Below are 19,444 nucleotides of genomic sequence, written 5' to 3' on the forward strand. Positions count from 1 at the left end.
CTGACAGGGCAATCTTGTGACTATTGCGGGAGGGACATTTCAATCATATGTGAAACATACTGTTTGGGGGTATATAACCACTCTGTATACCTCACTTCTTCGGTGGCCTTTCTTCCTTCGGGAAGAAAGTCCCCGGGCCATGGTCCTCAGATTTTAGCTCAGAATAAACTCTCTCAAATTTTCATTTATAGATTGGCTATGGATTATTTTCGTTGACATAGGGGAGGAAAAAGTTTTCCTCAATCCTGTTAGAGTCCCTGGCTGGGTCTGAAAATCAAACTGACAAAGACAGATTAACAAGAGAAAAGTATAGAAATTTTGTTAAATACTTACATGTATATGGAAGCCTTCACAAGAGAATAAAGACTGGAAGAAGTGACCAGAGCAGGAAGCTTTAATACCTTTTAGATGAAGAAATAATAAATTTGTGAAGAATTAATGAGACAAAGGAGTACTGTGAAAATTAATTAAAATAAAAATTAAAAATTTAATTAATTTGGGTATGTGAAAATAAATAAAGAAAACCTCAACTAAAATTGGAGACAGAAAGGCCTGTAGGGGGAGAGGAGCTCTCAAGCCCTACCACTCATCATCACCCCAAACAGAGAGAGATCTTACCTTGCATCTCCAACAGGAAGTTGCCTACTACTTTACTACTCCACCAGGAGAAAGGAAGACTTTCTTCTTGCCCAGCAACAAGTCTAGGCAATGGAAAATACCACAGCTCAGCCAATAAGGAGTCATTGCAACCGTGAACTCTTACTCTGAACTTTCATTTAGAACAGCCCCTCCAAAATCCTCCCTTTTCTCTAAAAAGGCAAGTTCTCCTCCTTAGTTCTCTGGACTTGCTTGTGGTTCACCCTAGTTTGCATGTCCCAAATTGCAATTCTTTTGCCATTCCTGAATAAACTCATTTTGTTGGTAAAATAACTGGCTATTTTATTTTAAAGTTGATAGGTAGTAAATAGCAAAGAACTAGCTAGGAGATAAGGATTAGTTTAACAAGGTTTATTTGTATAGATTTTTTTGGCCCCAAATTCCCCATCTCTGGTGATAAGAATGTATTCCTCCCCCCTGGTACAGAGAAGGCAACTTTCACATGGGAGATTTATCTCCTGCTTTCAGGGAAGAAGGGGTTTGGGGGTCAGGGTGGTCAGAGTGACCTTCTTGCTTTTGTCATTTTTTCAGATTCCTTCAGCTTATGATTTTCAATATGCAAAAGTGCCATATTTGGGGGTAAGCATGTTCTGAACCTCATCTTATTCATGCAATCAATCAAGTATACAGCATATTTCCATTAAGTGCTTCATATACGCCAGCTACAAAGGCAGGTACTTGGAACACAAAGATGAATAAATGATGTCCCTATATGTAAGCTCACAGTCTGATAGAGACAGCCATGTGGAACTGAATACAATACAGCGAACATTACGACCTTGATGCTCTCTGAACCTACATTATCCTCCCTGGTTAATATCTTACCACTTACATGCTAGTGAACCCCAAATATTTATATCTGAGACAGGAAACAGCCTCTGAAACAGGGCCATGTGCAAGGCCTCTGGCCTAACAAGATAAGGTCCCTAACCAATCCACAAGCTGGGAGAATCAGATCGAGACCACCAAGATCCATGCTCAGCACTTTCTGGACTTTCCCAGGCTTACACACACACACTCTAGCATCCACAAGCTGCCAATGATCCATGCGTCGCATGTAGTAGCATGCTACATGACAGCACAGGTGCAAGCATAACAAGGCCCTCCTCCCCAGCCTTTGCCTAACAAAAGCCCTCCAATCCTAAAGAGCCAGTGATCTGCCCCTTTCCCTTCTGCACCAGCTCTCTTGTGCCTCTCCTGTGCACAAGCTAATAAACTTCTACTTTTCTACTCCCGTCTGTTGTCTCTCTTGATTTCTATCCTGGGGAACAACAAGAAGCCAATGCGCAGGTAACATATCCAGACTTGTCCTCACTCTGTATTTTCAGAACCTAGCAGGGAATTTGGCAGAAAGTAGATACCTAATAAATGTTGAATGAGTCAATGACTAAATGTCAAATACACAAAGGGCTAGAAGACAACCTAGCTCTCCAAAGAAATTATCTTTTAAGGTGATTTTTTTATTAAACTCTTAATTTTGAGATAATTATAGATTTAGATGCAGTTGTAATAAATAATACAGAGAGATCCCATGGACTCTTTACCCAATTTCCCCCAATGATAACATCTGGAAAAACTATAGTACACTATCACAACCAGGATATTGACACTGATGCATTCAAAATGCAGGACATTTCCATCACCACAAGGAACCCTCATGCTGCCCTTTCATAGCCACACTCACTTCCCTCCTCCCACCATGTCACTACTAATGACAACTAGTAAATCTGTTCTCCACTTCTATAATTTTACAATTTCAAGAATGTTATATAAATGGTATCACATGGTACGAAACCGCTTAGGATTGCATCTTTTCACTCAGTTTAATTCTCTGGAGATTCACTAAGGTTGCTGTATCAATACTTTGTTCCATTGTTTTGCTGACCAGTATTCATGATATGGATGTACTATAGTTTAACCATTCACCCTTTGAAGGACATCTGGGGTGTTTCTGGATTTTGACTATTCCAAACCAAAAAAAGCTGCCATAAACATTCATGTACAGATTTTTATGTGAACATATCTTTTCCTTTCTCTGGGATAAATGCCCAAGAATGAAATTGCTGGGTCACATGGTAGTTGCATGTTTAGTTTTATAAGAAACTGCCAAACTATTTTCCAGAGTTGCTACATCTTTTACTTCCCATCAACAATTTATGAAGGACCCAGTTTCTTTATATCCTCACCAGTATTTGAAGTTGTCATGATTTCCATTTTAGCCATTCTGATAAGTGACACATCATTGTGGTTTAAATTTGCATTTCCCTAGTGGGTAATGATGGTGAACAGCTTTTCATGTGCGGATTTGCCAAGTCAAGGCCTTTGGTGAAATGCCCATTCACGTTTTTGTCCATTTTCTAATTGTACTATTTTTTTGTTTGTGTGTTTGTTTGCTTTACTGTTGACTTCTGAGAGTTCTGCACATATTCTACATGCTAGTCCTTTATCAAATATGTAGTTTTCCATTATTTTCTCCCAGTCTTGTAGCTTTTTTCATCCCCTTAACAGAATCATTAGCACAGTAAAAGTCTGTAATTTTGATGAGGTCCAATTTCTCAATTTTTTCTCTTACAGATCTTGCTCTGAGTATCAAGTCTAGGAACTATTTGCCAAGCTCTGAACTCCAAAAATTTTCCCCCATGATTTTTTCTAAAAGATTTTTAGTTTTACCTTTTAAATTTAAGTCTATAATTCATTTTGAGTTAATTTTTATACAAGGTGTGAGGGTTAGGCCAAGGTTTATTGTTTTGCCAATGGATGCCCAATTGTTCCAGTATCACTTTTTAAAAAGGCTATCCTTCCGGCATTGTATTGCTCTTTCTGGATTCTCTATTCTGTGTCTACCCCTCCACCAATACCACACTGCCTGAGTTTACTGTAGCTATAGTAGGCTTTAATATCAGGTAGAGTGATCTCACTGACTTTATTCTTTTTCAAGATTATTTTAACCATTTTAGGACCTGTGTCTTTCCATATAAACTTTAGAAAAAGCTTCTCTACAAAAGTCTTTGCTGGTCCAAAGAGTACAGTAGGGAAAAAGGGGATAAAAGAGTCACTTTACAGTGGAGAAAACTGCAAACACTACCTTAGCCAGGTGATCAAAATCAACATCTATAATGTTAAGCTATGTTGATAGTATATACCCATGATATGATGTGATGAAAATGGCCCTCTACCACTGGGGTTGTTCTCCCAAAAAACACATCACTCTAGTCTAATCATGAAAAAAACACACAAATCCCAATTGAGAAACATTCTGCAAAAGACCTGACAGGTACTCCCTGAAACTGTCACAGTCATCAAAAACAAGGAAAGTCTAACAAACTGTCACAGTTCAAGACAAAATGACTAATTACAATGTGGCATTCTGGATGGGATTCTGGAACAGAAAAAGGACTTATATTAAAAAAAAGGAAATCCAAGTAAAGTATGGACTTTAATTAATAATAATGTTAATAACTAATTAATTTAGTTAATAATATCGGGATTGGTTCATTAGTTGTAACAAACATACCATACTAATGTAAGATGTTAATAACACAGAACACTGGATGTGGGATACATGGAAACTCTTTGTGTTACCTTCCCAATTTTTTTGGAAATCTAAAACTGTTCCAAAATTAAAATGTTTTATACACACACACACATATATATATATGTGTCTGTATATATATATATGTACAAATGAGCAAGGATTGAAATTTAAAAGACAACAGCTCAAGGATTGAAGTTTAATAAGATTAATAATTTTTACTATTCCATCAAGGACATTTTTTACTGAAAACAAAAAACTTTGCTGGATTTTCATAGTAATTGCATTAAACATATGGATCAATTTAGGGAGAACTGAAATCCTCACTATGTTGCGTCTTCCAATCTTTGAGCCCTATTCTTCATTTATTTAGGTCTTCTTTGATTTATTTCATAAACATTTTATCATCTTCAGCATATAGACCCTATATATGTTCTCTTAAATATATTCCTAAGTATTTCATTTTCTTGAGATTGATTATAACTAGTTTTGTGTTTGTAATTTTGGTTCCCACAGGTTCACTGCTAGTATACAGAAATAAAATGAATAAAATGAATTTTTATTCGTTGACGTATATCCTCCAACCTTGCAGAACTCACTCTTTAGTTTCAGGAGGGTTTTTTGTTTTGTTTTGGTTTTGATTCTTCGGAATTTTCTGCACAGAGAATTACATTATCTGCAAATAGGGATAGTTTTGCTTCTTCCTTTCTAATTTGAATGCATTTTATTTCTTTTTCTTGCTTTATTAAGCGGCTAGAATGTCCAACACAATGTTGAATAAGAGTGTTGAGAGCAGACATCCTTTCCCTGTTTCCAATCTTAGAGAGAAAGCATTCAGCCTTTTAGTATGAACTATGATGTTAACTGGAGGATTTTTATAGATGACCTATATCAAGTTGAGGAAGTTCCCCTCTATTCCTAGTTTGCTGAGAGTTTTTATCTTGAATGAGTATTGGATTTTGTCAAATATTTTTTCTATATCAACTGATATGATTATATCATTTTCTTTAGCTTGCTGATATGGTGGATTACATTGACTGGTTTTCAAATATCAAATTAAGGTGAGTTTTAAAGGATAAAAAGAACTTCATCAGATATAAATATAAAAGCATTTGTGTTTATTTGCTTAACGTCTATGTATCCTTACTAGATAACCAGCTCCACAGTGGCAGGGATTATTTATATTTGTTCAACACTATATACTATATGTCTAGTCTTCAAATCCTAGGACTCTATGGAAGTGGGGCACAGGCCCTAATGACATCACAGTTGCTCTTCTTTTACATATGTTATAAACCAGCACTTCACTCAAAATAGTTTTAAGGGCTCCAACGATGCAAAGAAAAACACACACACACACACACAGAAAATCATTGCTGGAGGTGACGATGAGTTTTATCCACATAAGCACCATGGGCTTCAATGAGTAACAAAACACCCATATCTTTTTCAGGAATGGCTGGGTAAAATATGCAGGGTGGTGTCTCATACATATACTCACAGAATTAGAATACTGGAGAGGACACTGAAGAACAACTGGTTTAATATCGTGAGGTTCCAGATCAGAAACTTGGGTCCAGCCAGGAAAGAGACTTCCAGGTAACAGGCCATCCCCAGGAGTCAGCTCCAGGTGGATCGGACCCAGGCTCGTGAGGCACTGTCAGCCCACTGCTCACTCTTCCACACCACCACGTCCTACCACAACCCCCAGCACCCCTGAAGAGTCTTTAATGAGATTTTCTAGTTATTTTGGTGACAAGGTATTTGAAAAATAAGGTCTGTGCTTCTTCATATGACAAAATGCTTCAAAAACATAAAGTCCATTTTCTTCATAGTTGCCTGTGAAAGATTATAGGCCTATTTTCTAATTTTGACATTTATTTGAAATTCAGATTCTACTGTATAACCTAATATGAACTATAGAAATAATTAATATAAATGTGAAAATCTCAGAGTAAAGTGGAACAATGGAGGAAAAGGAACATTCTTAAAGTTCAAGCCACTTTCCTGCACCACTTTACAGCATTTAATTGTCTGCTATTCTCAAACACAAAATTCAAACACTAAACTGAAATTACTTTCCTCTCTAAATCTCTTTTCCCTGTTCTGAACAAAGGGCATGTGGACCTCTTTCATACATGTGTGTCTGAGAAGCTGTCGGTAAATTGCTATTTAAAGGAGTCCTGGAGTTAATTTTTGGTATAGTCAAGATGCCTCTCTTAAATCAGTTTACCTGGGAGTGAGGTCACACCCCTGTCAAACATACTCTGGTAAGCTAGAAGTTTTACAATCTATACACTCCTGGGTCTTTCTGATATTTTTCAAACAGCAAAATAGCAGCTCGCCTTTAAGATTTTTCACCTCTATCTCAGATCAAAGAAGAACATCTCTAAAAGACACTTATCTTTTTACTAACATCTCTTGCAAAAGGTCTGGTGGAAGAACAGATGAAAAATTTAAAAATAATAATGGCATTATTATTATTATTAGAGTCACTAACTGGGCACTTCATGTACATTATCTCATTTAGTCATCATAATTCAAGACTGACATTACTTTGTAGTAAAAGAAAATGAGGCTCTACAGTTACATAGCAAAAACGTGGTACGGGTAAGAATCAGAAGCCCAGATCTAACTCCAAAGCGCATAGTTTTTCCACTGAATTGGATACTGGATAAATTTCAGTTATACAGACCAAGTCCACTTACTCTCCCCAAGCACAAACTCTTGAGCAGAGTTTGTCATTTGGTTCAACACATCCTTTAATACAGAGGAAGGCTTCAAGGAGATGCGCTGCCTCTGTGACCACTCGCTGCCTCCTCCCTAAACCACCAGCTTAACTGCCAGTGAACCGCCTTTCAGTCCAGCAGAAGAGGGAGGTAGAGTGTATTCAAGAGGACACCACAGGTTACCCGAGACATAGGAGGCCAGGCAGCTACCTTGAACATAAAAGAGGGATTTGTTACCTACTCAGGGCCCTCCTTCAAGTCAGTTTGATCTGTTACAGCTCCCTGTCCTTTCTTCTCTAGTCCTGTAATGTCTCCTATGCCCTCTACTGTCTCTGTTTCCATGTCCCCTTTCCTGTGCAGCGATGGGATCAGTGAGTATAGGGAAGGAGGAGTTCCCTCATTCCCCTATACAGAGGAGTTCCCTATACTCCCCTCTTATGGGGAGTACAGGGAATGAGGTCTTTGCCCACAACAGCCAATCTCTCCTCAGGATGCAGCTGCAGACATCTTTCTGAAACATGGTTTCAGACTTAGACAGACATGCCTCTTGCTTTGAAGTCACGACACAAAATGCAGTAGCTTCTGTGACATTTGGTGAACTGAAATCTAGGCATCCACTTAGGTGACCACATACCCAGAAACAAGCAGCGAGATCTCTGAAAAGGAGGCATGGAAGGGTAGGGCTGTCACGCTGCTTGTAGAAAAAAAGGCAAAGGGCACTTCAGAACAGAGCAATGCTCATTCTTAGCATCATCATGCATATGGGCAGTTCAATGTTTTAGTTTGTTATTTGAGCTAATAAACCATTTTTTATTTTTTTAAAGGGACTGTGGATGTGAATTTCATCTTGAAATGCTTCAGGGTAAAAGTGATGCCACAGTCTTAAGAGGAGAGCAACAAGAATCTGTAGGCAAGACAACTAAAGAGACAAAGGCCCTCTCCTTCTCCAGGGATGATGGCCAGAGAGGGCAGGCAACACACCCTGGCTGCAGAGCTACTCCTTCCCTGTGTCAGCGGCCCCACCTCTCTCCACCTGCCTACACCCCGCATCTGCTGGCCCTAATGGTCAACATATTCGTCATCTCTTTGTATTGTTCTTCTTCTCCACTTTTGTTTCTATTCCCCTACTTGGTCCTCTGTATTTTTATATTTTATTACAAATTTATATCCTTGCTATAAGCTGCCTTCAATTATTTGAGTTAAGAGAAAGGTAAAAAATAAATGATGATAATTCCTAGTTTCTTATCTATAGTTGGCCAAAAAATATATAAACAAAATAAACTTGTTCAAATTACATCTAAGTAAGAATATTCAATTTCTGTGTAAGGAGCTGAATAGCCCAACTAGAATCACATTATCACATTGGAAAGAATCTTAAAGATCACAAAGACCAACTTGGTCATCTTGTAGAAGAGGAAACTGAGACCCAGAAAAGATTCAACTTAACAAAGATGACAACACCATTTATGGGCCCTCCACAACTTTACAGCATGACTTTCATGCAATCAGCACTTCCAACCATTAAAAGGGGACTGTATATTCAAACCATCTTCCTGAGCCTAACCGAGACTTCCATGCATCAGATGATAAACACACATTCCACTAACAGAAAGCAGATACTTTACAACCAACCATTTTTAAAATTTTTAAGACTTTAGCCAATATAAGAACATAAGACAGAAAGTAATAAAATATTACTACTAGAAGGAAGAAACCAAAGTAGTTTTGGCCAAAACACAATTGTATATCTAGAAAGCTCAAATGACTCAACAGATAAATTACTAGAACAAATAATAGTTTGGTGAAGGGAATCAATTTAAAACTTTTAAAAATCAATAGCATTTTTCAATCACAGCAATAACCAACAGAAAATAAAGTTATAATAGAAAAAAACATCTTTTATAATAATAGAGACATAATGGGATCTATTTGAAGCAAATTATAAAAATTTACTAAGAACCCTGAAAGAAGATCAGAGGATAAGGATAATAGAAAGAGATATACTTTGTCTGAGAAGATTGAATAGTATAAAATGCCAGCTCTACCCAAATTATTTTAATGTAATTCCCAATGGAAATTTTTAAAGGTAGGGAGGATTTCTGGTGCGGGTTGAGGGGGACAGTTAAGAGAAGGATTTTTAAAATAATCCCCAAGTTCATTTGAAAAATTAAACAAGTGACAGGAGCCAGAAATTTTTAGAAAAATAAGAAGAAGAAAGCAACAATAATAAAAACTGGCCCAAGAACTGACACGGCAAATAGATTCTAAGATATTTAAAAAGTTAATATATATTCTCATAAACCAACATAGAAATAGATTATATGTGAAATAGTGATAAGAAACTGACTAAATATTTGGGAGAAAAATGAACCGATCTTCATTTCATGCCATGTGCCAAACAGACTGTAAAGAGTTCTGTAGAGTTCAGTTAAATGTTTAAAAAGAACAGGAAAAAAAAGAAGAAATAGTGGTAATTCTTTAACTGATTTTGGGTTAGGAATGACTGTTCTACAAAAGAAGTACATGAAATAAATGAAAGATACATAAATTTGACCAATAAAAATTTAAAAAGACTTTTGATGTTTACAAACATCAAAAAACTCAAAAGGTTAAAAAAGAAATTGAGAAAAATTTCTGCAGTGAATTATCAGCCACTATTTACTTGAGTTCTGAGACAGAATATCAGCTCTTTGAAATGCTGATGGTCTTTTCAATATCCTACATCACATAAATAGTTCTTCGCATCATTTTAAACACAGAGCTGGGAAACACAAGCATACATTTTATTTCAAAAACAAATCTGGGCCTCGGAAAATAGCTTATTTGCCCACATATTTATGAGATCTCACATATGTGAAGAAATATCTTTGCTTTTAGAAACACTTTGAAACAACTCACAGCTTCTGGTTACATGGGTATAAAATAAAGTCTCTGAGATTTTTAAAAACCATCAGACTGCCACATCTTCGTTCTTTCAGAGAAAAAGGCTGTCTTTATTTTATAACTCTGGAATGATATATTTAGAACTAAGTTTTTTTCCTCCAGTCTGAAATCAACCTTAGCTTTTGGATTGTTTTAACGCCAAAGGAGATAGTATCTGATAAATCAAAATAAAACACAATAGGAAAAAACAGCTGAAAATTAATAGTACAACTATACTTATGCCTCCGTAATTTTTCATGTTAAGTCTTACAAGAGCTCCATGCTGAAGAAATAAATAGGCCCCTTGCTTTCTAAGTCTGCACTAGAAAGACACGAAGCAAGTGGGGCCAACACCTCTGAGTGGATATTCAGCACAGTTCGAACAATAAAATCTACCTGTCCCTCTCTTCACTGTAAAAGGCAAAACATCTGCCCCAAAGGCACAAGTATCCACTACCTACTACACTAATTGTACATATAAGTACTACCACTTACTATCTGACAATACGACTAAATAAAAATGACGTCTATGTTTATATATCGAATGTTAAAAGTTTTTCACTTTCTACTTTGCTAAATATTGTACATTCTTTGATTACTGGTCACACAATTTCTCCAAAAACTTAAATCTCCAGAAATAATAGTGAAAAACTCATTCATGACATTCTACACACTGAATCACCCAATATAATTTTATTTCACCAAACAGCACTGCTAAAATATTATAGAAAAATTATTTAGAATTACTAATTTCTCAGTAACATATCCATTTTTGCCTAAGTATATTTGTTCAGAAGAAACAAGTTTTGAAACTGTTTCAATCTGAATGACATCTGTGCATTTAATTAAACCAATCTTAGATTTCAATGTTGGTCAAAAAACATCATCAATATGTAAGTGCAAGAAACAAAGATTAAGAACACATCTATTAATAGTTTCACAGATACAGTCCATCAAACCGGACAGCTTCAACACTCTGAAGAAAAAAACATCAACATAAAGCACCTGCACGTGATCACGTGCTGGTTAACTACACAGCCTTCCCTGGCACTTATTCCTTTTTATTCCCACTTCCCCTCTAGAGGTTCCAGGAGAGCACTTGCTTCTCTTTCTGGCCTAGATCATCACAAAGGATCAGATGGGGACGGAAGTGAAATGGACATGGGATTTGCAAATGTACGAGTCACTTAAAGCAATAAAAATCTCTCAGGTGAGGACAGTGACTTGGAAGTAGGCATTTCAGACAACTACACCTTGTATGTGTGTATGGTCACACATGCCAGGCAACTGATGCTCTCACAGGTCAAACAGCAACAGAAAGTCACATGACTTGGAAGCCAAATTCAGCTCCATCAAGTTCGCAGAAATCATTAAATCATCATAGAGAACATCAAAAGGCATTATCAGATCCTAATCTTAATTTATAGTTAGAAAGCCTTGCTTCTTGAAGTAGGGCTTGTATACAGATGGAGCTACATGGCAGTGAACAAGGGTTCCACATTATCACAAGATAAACATGGCTCATCTGTCAAGATAGCCAATTTTGACTGAATAATTTCTTTTCCCCTGAGGAGATACATTAGTTTTCTAATTGTTTCCTAATACTAGGGGATTCACAATTATTTTATGTTAAAGACAAATAGGGAAATATTATACATGAGAACAAAGAAGAACTCATAATTTTTAAACCAAAGTACCAGAACTATAAAATGTTTCACACTTTAGATCACCTCTTTAAAACTACTCAGACCCCCAAGTTAGGGTTGGATAGAGGATGGCACACGCACTATTCTCTGCCATTTGGGGTTCTTCAATGTAAAGTTCTGACATCATCATTACTACTCCACCACCATCTCCACCACTCAGATCATTTACTGAATACTCACTATTACATCTGGAACTAAGCTGAGCCCTTTACAAATATTATCTCATCTACCGTTGTTAAGACAACAGACTTGGGAATGTCAAGTCTGCACTATCAGACTTTAAAAAATTAATCTACTTTTCATAGATAAATCGTGTACATGGTAATAAAATCCAAATGTTATAATAGGGTGAAGAGTGAAAAGTAAACTTCCAATGCCTCTTGTCCCTCCCTACAGGCATGTTTCCATGCTGTACAGTTCCAGGTGTGCATATACACACACACACGTATATACCCATCCCACAGAGTTAATTTTTACACAAATGTTAGCATACTGTTCTGCACCTTGTTCTTGTCAGTTAAGAATTTACACTGATGATATTCCATAGAAGTCCAGTAGTGCATACAGATCTACCTCATTCTTTTAAGTGCTGCAGAGTATTCCATCCTATGAAAGCCCGCAATGTATTGAACCATTTCCCTATTGACGAACACTTGAAATTTTTCCAATACTTGGTTAAAATGAATAAATCTATAAAGAATATTCTTGTAAACATATATTTATGTGTTGACATACAAGCGTTTTTAGGATAAACTAAAAGTTGAATTACAAGGTCAAATGGTTTATGTGTTTTGAACAGATACAGTCAAATGGATCTCCCAAGCACTAGCTACGAGCCCCCAACAATGGATGAGTGTCATGCTCCCTGCATCCTCTCTAACACTGTACATGATCAAACCATTTTATCCTTATACTGTCAGGGAGTTTTACTAAAATAAAGTTACACTAAATAATGTGTAAGAAAAAGAATTTTTTTAAAGCTCTACTTTGTGCAAAATACTGTTGTTTAAATCACCATCCATGATATCAAAGAATTTAAAAAGTATGAAGCTGGAGCACCACGGTATTCACAGTGAAATATAGAAATACATAAAAGAGCACATGATTAACAAGAGGCCAGTCCTAAAGTCCCATGGAGGCGCAGGAGGAGGAGCAGCCAATACAGAGAACTGGGAACGCACTCATGGAAGAACCGAGGCTCCAAGTGGATGTCCACTGCCCAGTCAGGTCTGGAAAGCCAGAAAGGAGCAAGGAAGATACAGCAGAGAGTGGACAAACAAGATGAGAGGATGCAGAGTTCAGTCAAAACAGACACTTACATAGCATGCTGTTGGTCTAATACCTGGCTGGGACTGATCAAAACACCAACAAGCCATTCAGACAAGAGAAGCAAAGCGGCAGCCAAACAGCACAGTTTCACAAGTAACAGTCGCCAAAACGAATTTCTAAAACTCTGCTATAAACAGAGAAAAGCAATTCAGAAGGGCACTCTCCTCTGCTCTAGGTAATCATATCCTTCAGAAAGGGATCAAAACCTAATGAGGACGGATTTTCTTTAAACATTTTCTAGATTCACTTAAGGACTCTCTTGAAAATATCTACTTAATGTGATCTTGTTGCTCAAAATAAGTAAATCAAAAACAAGACTACATCTTCACCACTTCGTGTTTTACTATCTTGCTAAACTCCTCCTCCTGCACCACCATGGGACTTTAGGGCTGGCCTCTTGTTAATCATACGATATTTTACGAGTATGTTTCCATGTTTTACTATGTTGAAACATAAACATAAACTGCAATTCAGTCACTTCAAACCAGAGAGAGCAGCATACTCTAGCAAAAACCAGAGTTTTGAAAGAAAAAGTCCTGGGTTCAAACTCTGAACCCATCTTAACTATTAAGTGCTTTGATCTCTTAAAACCACAATTTCCTCATATGCAAAATAGTTATAAATGCCATGCAAATGAAATGAGATTTCACATATATATATATAAAAGGTGCTAGGAAGGTGCCTGGCACACAATGAGTTCTACACACAACTTTCTTACTCCTCCCTTACCACCCATTTCAAGTAAAATGAAAATACATAGTATCACTTAAATATTCACTGCTCCAAGCCCATCTTTTACGTTTTTCTAATTTCACTGACATAATTCCATCAAAAAAGTAAAAAAAGGCATTTGATTATGACAAATGGCTAGACAATTCAAAAAGTAGAATGGCACATATTAGAATTACCAATGCAAAAAAAAAAGATTTTGGATTAAATTCAAGATGTCATGTAAGAAACTAAATATTAGTATAACATTCTTGCTTTGGTCTATGAACCTAAGAACTGAGTCAACTAAAAATTATTCATTTTCTGAATAAAAACAAATTTCTAACATCTGCTCTTATCTATTCCTTAATAGTGAGCCTCTATGTTCCTGCTGTAGCTCACCCCTTGTCTGGATTCTAGCCATCTTTCCAGAGGAGCATCTAACCTACCTGCCCTTCACACATTGTCACTAGCTGCTCTGGCACAATATCATGGGCAAATATACTGACAGACGGTGTTGAAACCACATAACATTGCCCGTGTTTTCTTCATTTCCTCTCTGACTCTAAAATATCTTATACCTAACATAACAGAAGTGCATTATATACCTTCAGGTGCATTAAAAGTAAGTTCTCTGAGAGAGCATGGTTTTAAATAAAGCAACATGAGGTAATCTGAGTAGCTCAGCTACTTTAGGTTTATCATCAATCATCAAAACCAGGCAGAAACTGCTCGAGTAGCATCTTCCAGACTTCACATAAATAAATCTGTGAGTTTCCAAACATTCCATGCTTTCAATTAGCCTTTCTATGGCTCTGCTCATTTCTTTTTTAGAACCATATACTTCTTCCTATCGATTCTTAGCACTTCATATATTGGTAGGAAACCACTGCCAACCTAATATAATGTCATGCATTTATGCAGTGCTTTTAATTAAGTCATTTTGGAATCTCCTTAGCATTCTGATGAAGATGATGTGTTATCTTCCTTGAGGAGAAGGCAGTTTAATTCTCCTTTGTGTTTCCAGAAGCCAGCCCAGTGACTGCTACATAGTAGGTGCTCAGTGTCTGTCACTGGTCACCAGAGTGACACAGTCCTGGGTTGGAATCCTGGCTCCACTACTTTCCAAATCTAACCAGGAGCCTGAGCAAATCATGTTAGCTCTCAGGACTTTTCTTATTTGAAAAATGGGGGTGAAGAATATCCATGCCACAGTTTCTGTGAAAAGTTAACTGAAATGACATATTTAAAGTCATTAGCAGAGTAGGTGGCGCAAAAGGGCTGAAGAAATTGTAAATGATTGTCACTACACTATACACATACATTCTCACAGAAGTTTGCTCTGAGATCATAAATTACATAGATCATGTGGGACCATGGGTTCAAAGTAACATGCCCTTTGACCAGTGACTACAGAGGGGTGAAACCAGGCAAATGTTCTCTGGAATCCACCCTGACCATTTTGGTATATCTCCCACACCTTGTTTCATGGTCCAATTCTGTCAACATTGATCACACACTTTGTTTAGACTCAATGCTCTATGACCCAGTAACAACTACTGTGAGTCCTAGGCCAGCAAATACACAGGTCTCTCTTCCGTATGTCCTTCAGTGGATATAACCTTTGACATTCACTACTGGTCCTAACATTCCAAAAGGAAATAGCGAGGAATGTCAGGAAAGTTAACTTGCAGGGTCAGAGAAGAAGAAATCCTAGCCACTGGAAGAACAACATTTCTTGAGCCCTTCTCTTTGGCAAGGGAGTCAAAACAGGTAGAACAGGACAGACTGGACATAGAGGAAGCAGTGACATCGAATGCCCCTAGAAGATGTGAAACATGGCTCTGGTTAATCTCTCATTATGAGTATCTAAATACAAAGCACTTGAAAACCACAACTCATTAGTCTAGTAAACATACTTTGAAAGAGATGACATTAAAATGAAGCAGACCATGATTAACTCAGCCAAGCAAAATAAGAGAGAAAATTAGATGTTTTATCCAAAGATCACCTAAGTATAAACATGCAAACTTCAGAGTCCCTAAGAAATGACAGTCCAAAAACATCTGGAATAAGATTATCAATGAAGAAGTATTGACTTAACGTCTACTATAACAATGTTAACATTTGTACAGTCTTTTAAGAGTTACAAAGTTTGTTCAGATACTTGCATGTTCTTACTACTCAAATCTAACTACCCCATCAGAATAGAATGAATGAATATATCTCTGGGGCAGCCTGAAGGCATAATCTAAAGTGGCCTCTTAATGAACATGAAATTTCTTTGATGCCACATGTTGGTGAATTTTTTTCTAATCCCAAATATATATCCCTGTATTTGTTGTAATCATGTCTACAGGATAAAACCCCCATAAAAAATCCCTCAAAGATGGGGTTCAGAGAGCATTCAGGATGGTGATCACATCAAGGTGTTGGGAGGGTGGCATGCCCTAAGAGGCTCTACTCCTCCACCCTGCACCCTCCCCATACATTACCCTATGCATCTCTTCCATTTAGCTGTTCCTGAGTTGTATTCCTTATAATAAACTGGTAATGCTAAGTAAAGCTCTTTCCTGAGTTTTGTGAGCCAATCTGGCAGACTATTGAACCTAAGGAGCAGGTTATAAGAACTGAAGATTTATAGCTGGTTGGTGAAAACAGGTGGGAACCTGGGATAGTGACAAGCATCTGAAGTCGGAGGGAGCCTGGTGGGACTGGGCCCTGTACCTGTGGGTGTCTGTACTAACTCCAGGTAGTTAGTCCAGAATTGAATTGAATTGTAGAACACTCAATTGGTACCTGGAGAGTTGGAAAATTGGTTAGTATGGGGGGAAAAAATATGTCCCTATTTGGTACCAAAAATATAATGAGTGAAAACAGCTCATAGGTACCTCAACCACGACAACAATGGTTTGTAGGACAATAATTACAGTCAATTAAGAGACAATGGTGAATTCATTCTAGATTTCACTCACATTCACAATTTTGAACTATCACTCTAATTTTGGGAGAAATTGAATAAGGTAAAGCACATGACTGATTTTGGAAATCAGTATGCTATAGTACCTTAAAAATATTGCAGCAGATGGCCTACTTCAAATTACAAAATAATAATATTTTATCAACTTGTTTAAGAGTTGGCTAGCAGTCACACATTTCTTACAGAGACAATGTTCACAACAGTGGTTGGAAATCTACCAGGCCTCTTTGTAACTGAAATATAGCACTCTATTACCCTACAACCTACTCAGCACATAGAACAGGGAAATTCGAAAAGGTATGTTCTGATTTTGCAGCCCTGATGGTAGCACTAGAGATTTTCCCTCCCTCTAATTTCTCAGACAGCACACTCCCTCAGTTCAAGGCCAAGAGTGGTGAATTTCGCCATGGCTGCCCTGCACAGCAAAAGTTGGCTGGCAAAGGTTTATAAGGTTATGTCTGGGAACAGTAGTGGGGAAGAAGGGCTCTTTAGCACAGAACTAGGCTCATCTGCAGTAAGGAAACTTCCACATTATTAACATTCAGGTTCACAGAACAAAGTTCTAGGACTTAGGGATGCAGTGGAAAAGGTGTTCACCAGGAGAATAGTTCAAAAGTCATTCCTACTACAAAAGGATTCCTAACAAAATATGTCATAGCCTGACAGCCAACAGAAAAAAAGAAAAGAGGCACCAAGACATCTAAAATATACTGACATCAGCTACACTTAAAAATTACAAATTAACACTAACAAAAAGATGTACAGATAGTATATTTCAGAGGTGTAATGGAAAAGAGGGATTAGCTTAGGAAACTGAGGCAGACATTCCCCATAGTCATACAGGAACCCTTAAGAACAGAACTCAGCCAGAAGCTGGGTCTTCTGGATGCCAAGCTGTTAATATTTCATAACATGACATTGCCATTGCTGACACAAGGATGCCAATATAAAAAAGAGGGTAGGGGCTCCTACCTTCAAATCATTCATGCTCAAAACTAAGAGGGTAGCAAGATGGCTCTGCAAGACCACACCATTTCTCAAATAACTATGCCCATAGTGGATTTGGAGTGGAGGATGTGAGGGAGGAAGAAAAAGCAGTCTCCTACTAAAGTTAAAATATTTTCCAACATTTAAAAAAAAAAAAAGCTAATACGTAGACTCTTCCAAATTAATTCTCTTGCAATTTTGGGGGTGGAGGGCACTTAATGCTGGCCTATGCTGGAATCTAGCATAAATGGACATCTGCTTAAACAGCAGCAAACATAAAAGGCATACATTTAGTTATTTTAAGATCTATTAAGAACAGTATAATAAGTGAACTTGCAAAGAATAGCATGAATTTCAGAGACTCTTTAACCATTTAAGAAGAGATCCTTTCTATCCCCTGCCTGATCTCTGAAGGGATTAAAATTTCCCAAAATGTTACTAAAAGTCAGCTGTGCAAACAAGGCATCAGTATGTCATTTCAATAAAGCCCAGGACAATAGCAAGGCCCAGGGGAACCCATAAAGTGGGGAATCAACACAAGGCGAGGGGCAGAGCAGGATTAGCTGTCTCCTTCCTTTCCCCTTCCCCCTAGACTTTCTATTCTCGGGTGGGGTAGGCTGTGGTCCAGTCACGCCCAGGATAAAGGGTAAAGAAGAAAAGGAGGAAAAGGTGAACTCAGAGCTGCAGCGTGCATTGATGCAGGTCGTGCACTGCAAACCCCACAGGCGACCCTCACAGTCCACAGCTCACTGGCCTTTCTGTGTCTTCTCCTCTTCATCAACCACTTCACAAACTATGTAGATTTCCTATTATATGATAGAAAAAAGGTGTAATAATAACGGGCAGCATTAGCACAATGCCCATTAAATGTGAGATAGTAAAGAAATTAATTTCTTTGACTTCCCTGTTTTTTTAAGGGGTGGGGTAAACTCAGCTGACTGGTAGAAAGGCACAGTTTCGCTAGTGTTAGCTGAGCTCTCACTCCAGCTTCAGGCATCAGGGTTAACGGGCACCTGCATCTGGGAGCAGCCTAAGCTGATTTGCTGTTATCGTGACTGTGTTTTTCCAAATCTACTCGGTGTTTCATGTCTGTAATGCCCTTAATACCAGGTCCAGCTACAGCAGTGGTTAGCTATGAATCCACACCACAACGACTGCATGCTCCCCACACCAGCTGCTCTGTGCATCTGAGGACACCTGCACATGGAGACACACTAACGATTACAGGGCAAACCCTGCTGCTGTGGGGCACATGCAGGGCCTCCCATGTGGCCGACAGGCTCTGAGCCTGGGGTTCTAAAGGGAGTAGAGTGACAGCACAGGTGGGGGAGAGTGAGAAAAAGGAGGAAGTGGGCTGTATACTCTGAGCCCAAGGCCCACCCATTCTCTTCTCCCTGCTGGGGCCACCAGCATGGGAGAAACCCGCCCTGTCCCGGATAAGGACCCCAGGAAAGCCACAGAGCTGTCCTCTGAGCCCTGGGGACAGCAGCCATGTGGACGAGGCTTCAGCTGCAGAGGTGCCAGGATGGCCCTGTGCAGGATGGTAATGACCTGACTGAGGGAAATGAGAAGTGTTCCTCCTCACAACACATCAGGGCCCCTGCTCTAGAACCTGTGATCATTCTGTCCAGAGCAAAAGAGATGTCCTCCCAGTCACCAACACAGGAACTTGGGGTCCCTGGGGCTGAGTGCAGGCCCTGAATCCAGTGATTACACATCGGGGGAACGGGGCAGAGTGGGCTGTGGACTGACGGCCACGTGAAATCAATGACACCATCCTGAACGACCTTGGACAAACCTCCACTGCAGTTTGCCCAATTATATTAACATGAGATAGGAGGTAATTGTCACAGCAAAAATTTTTACATAAATTCTAAACTGAAAAACTACATAG

General features: G+C 38.3%; 1 protein-coding gene across 31 annotated transcripts in view; it reads right to left on the reverse strand.

The window, feature by feature from the left end:
• FARS2 (phenylalanyl-tRNA synthetase 2, mitochondrial) overlaps window positions 1-19,444 on the reverse strand; it is a 467,039-nt gene that overhangs the window by 390,460 nt on the left and 57,135 nt on the right. For 12 of the 31 annotated variants that reach the window (XR_011505235.1, XM_070515663.1, XM_014860194.3 and 9 more), the window contains one exon: window positions 334-401. The exons of 15 other annotated variants lie outside the window; for them this stretch is intronic. The gene's annotated coding sequence lies outside the window, so the exon portion shown is untranslated. Of the gene's footprint in view, window positions 1-333; window positions 402-618; window positions 702-19,444 lie in introns of all 31 variants that reach the window. 4 more of the 31 variants (XR_011505236.1, XM_070515661.1, XM_070515655.1 and 1 more) reach the window with 1 other exon arrangement.

This window comes from Equus asinus, chromosome 8 (genome assembly GCF_041296235.1).
Source record: "Equus asinus isolate D_3611 breed Donkey chromosome 8, EquAss-T2T_v2, whole genome shotgun sequence".
NCBI lineage: Eukaryota > Metazoa > Chordata > Mammalia > Perissodactyla > Equidae > Equus > Equus asinus.